Genomic DNA, 6,186 nt, shown 5'->3' with positions numbered 1-6,186 from the left:
CAGCTCATACAAAATTTGTAGAACATCAATACAAAAAGCGTTACGAGGGGGTGGGTGGGTGTCAAAAATTGCCATTTTCGGCGTTATGAAATTTGTGAATGAACCCTAAATATAGAGTTTTGTCTCAAATTACGAACACTCGGTTTTTGTATGGTGATTAGGTGGAAAAGTTTCGCTGAAATATGTCATCAAAAACCAGGAAATGCCATCGACTGCAATTCAATTTGAACGTCTCCCAATCTATTTCATTACTCGGGAATAGTAATAAGGCAATCCATGAGACAGCTGCGATCAGCTGTTTTTTTGTTTACCATGATTTTCTGACGTTTCGTGATCGGAGTGACCGTTCGATTTCAAAGGAAAACGTTAAGCTCTGATAACACTCGCATGTTTTGTTTACCCTCTCGATTCAGTTGCATGCACACTTTTAGCTGTCAGTCCTATCGCGGAAAGTCCTCATGGATAGCCTTATTATTCTCTAGTTTGAGACTAGAAATTATTCATTTGAATACGATTTATTCGTGCTCTTCGGAATTTGAATCAAGGTGTTCGGAATATAAGACAGAATAAACACAGTGTTCGGAATTTGAATCAAAATGTTGTTCCATACTTTTGCGTTAAAACAATACTTGCCAATAAACAATAAATGCCTTGCAAGCGGATTTCCAGAGCCGTGAGTTTCATCAAGTTTTGGGAGAGACCAACATCAACGTCAAAGCTGAACGCCTAACAGCAGAGCTACGAAATCTCATGCAGCGCCATGTACCCGAGCGGTCAATACAAGTGAAGGACAAACATACACCTTGGATAACATCCGAAATTGAGAAAGCCATATCTGTTAAGCCCTCAGTACACTGTTTGTCAAGTGTGCAAATTTTTCCGCACGCATAAACCAACATGCAAACATCGGTCTCAACAATGACAAAACATCTGAAGTGTCAATTGGATATTGAAGTGTTAGTTTATGCGTGTGGAAAAATTTGCACACTTGGCAAAGAGTGTACTGAGGGCTTTAGAAACTTAGCTCACACGCTAAGATCAGTTTACCCAAATATGGGTAAAGTTTACCCATAATCGCCAAAAAGTGCACACACTCATTTTATGAGTAAAAAAAACTCTACTCATAAATAGGTAAACTCTTAAAACCCATAAATGGGTATTTGATTTTGAGCGACATTATGGAAAAAATACCCAAATATGAGTACTTCATTTTTCTTTTCTTTGCTGATTTTCAATAATGAAAATGTTAAACAAACTAGCTACAATACGCGAATACATGATAAACTACTTTTATTAAAATCTAATATGTGTGGCCAATATGACAGTTAAATATGAAGATATCGACTTTTGATATTCGAGTGCTCATCAGTTGGGTTTTATCCCAATCAGGGAACACCTAGCCATTGACTCATCCCATCTAGCAGGACCCCAACGAGCGAATCCCCAGCGTATCCGCACAACAGCGTTGCACATGATGCTGATGGTTGCAAATGACTGTCCCAGTAGAGACCGACTTTGATCCAACCAGATGAACGGATGTCCCTCAGGTTGGAATTTTCGGGTTGAAGAGATTGGATGCCGATGCAGCAAATATCGCCATAAATACAAGCTGAAACAGATAATGTTTAAAGTCTTAGTATATCTTTATTCAAAAAATATAAATAAATACCTTTAAATTATCCAAGTTTTAAAGCAAAACCGTTTAAAGATTGCAATCACCTCTTTGTTGTTACTGAATATCGTGCCGCTAATTGTTGATGTTTTGTTTTTCATCCAAATATGGATACCTTTATTACTCATATTTGGGTAAAACGACTTTACTTATAATATGGGTGAATTTTACCAATTTTTATTGGTAAATTTTACCCATATTATGGGTTTTATATGAAAAACTCATATATGGGTAAATGAACTACCTATTTATGGGTAAACTGATCTTAGCGTGCAAGGAAGGACTACACGCAGAAACGCAACAAGGTAGTCTCGCTGATATCGGCAGCTAAAAGGCGTTACACTGAGAAAAATCTACACGCCAAGGTCGTGTGTTTTACTTATAGATTTGCGCAATGAGGAAAACCACATTACTTGAGTGTGGTAGCCATATGGATTTCGTCATTGACTTCACGGTATAATAACATGTGTATCAACATTAGGTTGTCATGAGAAACAAACATGAATGTCTAAATATTAAATCATGAAAACCAACTGATTTGCTTATTGAATTCGAAATGTAGTGGCTTTAGATAGTCATGTGTGATTGAACATGAATGTCATGAGACTGAAAGAAGAAATTTGATAGAAGAAATCTTGCTCCCCAAAATATAGATTCGAGGCTCCTCTGCTTGTCGCAAGCTCACTTGAATGTTTTTTTTTTTCAAACAAGTGAGCCAGCAACAAGCGGAGCGCCGCAAATCCATAATTTGCGAAGCCCTGGATTAGCATATTTCATTTTATTCGAAGCCGAAAGCTAGGAAAATCTGTTAGTGGAATCCGATTTTTTTCTAATACCATACATTATATCCAACGCTGGAAGTAATGCATTTTATTAATAGAAAATTAGAATGAACTCCTCATATTTACTCGGACATCTTCACTAATAGAAAGAAAAACGAATCCTCAAATTTTCCTCTAGCACTTTCAGCTTCAGAATTTGCTTCTTCTCTTTGGAACATGATGATGACTGTCGTTCGACACGAGGTCCGACCGCAATTTAGTTCGCTATGGATTGATCACTAATAATTTAGAAATTTGGAACACGGAAATCGACACCAAGCTCATCGATTTCAAATCGACCAACTTGAACATGATGATCATGACACAAGATAACCATAAGTTAAACACACTGAATCCGTGTTGGGTGATGATCTATGCACCCATAGGTTGACGCATACGAATTTGAAATGAAAAGCTTTAGGAACTTATGTGGAAAACTATGGAATTCATGTTGTCGGTTGATGAATCAGTCCATGAAGCAAAACTGAAGAATTGAATGTGTAATACACACGAAGTTTGTAAGAAAATCACAACAAATCGACATAGACGTTCATGGATCGATCCATAATTTTAAACACACGGATCAAGCGTGTGGATTTTTTTCAGTGTATGGAGAGAAGCAATTCGGCCGGGACCTTCCTGCGAAAAATCTTTGGAATAATCTCAGACGAGAATGTTGTCAAAATGTTGTCTCCTTTCATCTTTCCTCTGATGGTGCATGTCTACAATGCAGCAGTTGTTGCAAAAGTCTTTCCGGATATTTGGAAGAAAGCACTAGTCACGCCAAGGGGGTGGTCACTCTACACACTTGGTCGGCGCACTTTATTTTTGGTTGTGCCTTCAGAGTGCCAAGGTGTGCCGAGCGTGCCAAGCTTGCTATAAGATCACATGCTATAAAATATCAATGAACTGAAATTACGAAGAAACGATCTCAGCAAACATTGACATTTAATTTTTCTTTTATTTTGCCTCTCGTTCTACAAATTTACTCTAGAAACGTAATTTTGCAAATTTAATTATTTAGCTATAAGTCAAACTAATTGCAGCGCAGCGTTCTTTTAATGTAATTTTAAACATTTTCAGAAATTTAAAATCAACCCTCCTTGGTTTGCATCTGTATTCCAAAGCTCGCAAGTTATTTGATTAATGAAGAAAATCAGTTGAAATTACATGCAACTTATTCAAGTTGCTCTGGTTCTCTTCTAGATATCAACGGGATTTTTGCGGAATGAAAGAACCATATAGCTTAAAAAAAATACAAACTTTATGAGTAATTTATTGACAATAATTTTTCATTTGAACGAAAAACATATGAAGCTTCTGCCAATGATTATTTCCACGATCACCACTACTCGACTAAAAACGATTGTTTTTCGTTAACGCTGAATTACACAACCACCACCACCATTTTACGGTAATTGGATGCAACTTCTAACATTCTGTAATGGAAAAGGCATGTCACCTTTCTTCTCCAACAATTAGTTGATTCGTGGGAGAAGAAACCATCATCCTTTTATCTTTCACGGTATGGAATCAAGCATTAAAAAAGGCTTTCGAGCCCATCCCCTCGGCCGCCGTGGATCATACAAATGGAGTCATGGTCACAGTCAATGAAATTCACATATCCTTTCCGAAAATCATTCAGTTTTGTGAACCTAAAATGTAAAATAAATGAATAATTAGGAAGAAAATTTTTTTCTAGTTCCATGCGAAAAAATCTCTGGGTGACAGTAAACAAAACATTTGAAAACCATGGCTAGCTGGGATTTTTTCTCAGAATTTTCAGTTCAGTTTTATAGCAGATGCTACTATGGCAAAATTGTGCCGCTGAGCGTGCTGATGTGCGCCCAATGTGTGTAGGGCACACTGTGTAGAGTGACCACCCCCTTGAGTCACGCCCATTCCAAAACCGGCGAACCCTGAGCAGCCTAAGGACTTCAGGCCTATCAGTGTTCTTCCAGCACTTAGCAAAGTGCTTGAGAAGATTTTTCTAGACCAAATAGTCGAACTCTTGTGTGTGTTGTCGATTGTGCTTGTTGTTTTTGGCTCCGATAATTTGATAATCGTTTTTGCGTGTTTTCGATCCTAATACCTGCACTTCCGTATGAATAGTGGTAGCCGATGTTCACCGCTGCCGATGCCAATGGTATTAGCAGACGTTAATTAAGTTAAACTATCGAAAACGAATCGATAAGCAAACCCGTTTTTGGCGGTGAATTCGTGTGGAGTCTACTTCAAAACAAAGGATTGTTGTGTGTCTACCGACGATTCTTTCATCTTCAACGGCCTCAGATTATTGCTGCTTGTGCCATCTACCTTTGAGAAGTGGAAACTGGTTGAGAAATAGGGTGCGTCAAAATGGAGCAAAAATGTAGCACATGCAAAAAGGACTGCTGTACCGGTGAAACAACAGTAGTATGTGAAGGTTTCTGCGAAGGGATCCGACGATTTCATGCGAATTGCGTTGAACTTACCGATGAAGAAGCCGATGTTTGTCTTTATAGGAATATCATGTGGATGTGCGACGACTGTCGCACCTTGATAGAAGTTCTACAGTTAATACAGCAAAATCGTTGGGAAGCAGAAGTTGAGTGCATCAAAAGCGAAATTGCAAAGATCAGTACAATGATAAATGAGATGAATGAAACGATCGGTTCAATAATCATCAATCCACACACTGTGTCGCCGAATGCATTATCGTCGCCACCAGATGAAACGCCACCGCTATCGTCGACAAAATTTTTTCCGAATGTTCCATCTGCCACGTGTGTCGAGAACCTTAATGGAACAAACATTCAAGCTCTACTTATCCAAAATTGCGACCGACGTTACTGAAAAGGGAGTTAAGCAAATGGTAAAGGATTCTATCTGTGTGGACGAAATATACGCAATAACTTGCTTAAAACCACGATGGAAGGACGTTTCTACGATGAACTTCATTTCTTACAAAGTGGAAATTGACGGTAGGCATCGAACTACAGCACTGAAATCATCAATCTGGCCTAAAAGGGTACGCTACCGTGAATTCAATGAACACACCGTAACAACGTGGAGACCCAATCGCCGATGATGGTCTATTATGCTAAAATGATTTTCATTAGTGTTTGGTAATTATGTTTGATTGATGTAATGTTAGTAGAGTCTATAAGCTTGATCGTTCATTTCATGTTGATGTGTTAACAGTTTTTAGTTGGTGTATATTTTGTATTAGAACTTAAGATTCAGTCTGTGCAGTTTTATTACTGAAGATGGTGAAAATAAATAAATAAATAATTAAACACGTCAACGACACTCAAGCTGGCCCTGCGCTCCTTGCCGCTAATCAGTCCGGTTACAGGAAAGGATACAGCACCACTACGACTCTAACCAAGATCACACACGACATAGTTAACAACTTGGACGACGGTCGCTGTACGGCTATGGTGCTGGTCACCCAGACAACCAGAAATCGCATGAAAGTTCACGTTACAACTCGTTTATTCATACTAATTACATCGAACTCGCAAAACACCGTGGATAAACTCGTCAGATTGATGAGTTTCCTCGCATAAAACACTTCTTTTCTGAGTTCATTTGTACATTTTGTTTCGTCTCGTACACTAGTACAAAGTAAGTCGAATCAATCCGTAGCAGCTGTCAAATCAACATTTGTTATCATTAGTTAAGTCGCATAAGATCACAGGTTAGTTCGGT

The sequence above is a fragment of the Aedes aegypti genome, chromosome 3, assembly GCF_002204515.2.
Source record: "Aedes aegypti strain LVP_AGWG chromosome 3, AaegL5.0 Primary Assembly, whole genome shotgun sequence".
NCBI classification, from domain to species: domain Eukaryota; kingdom Metazoa; phylum Arthropoda; class Insecta; order Diptera; family Culicidae; genus Aedes; species Aedes aegypti.
Note: the sequence above shows the minus strand (reverse complement) of the source record.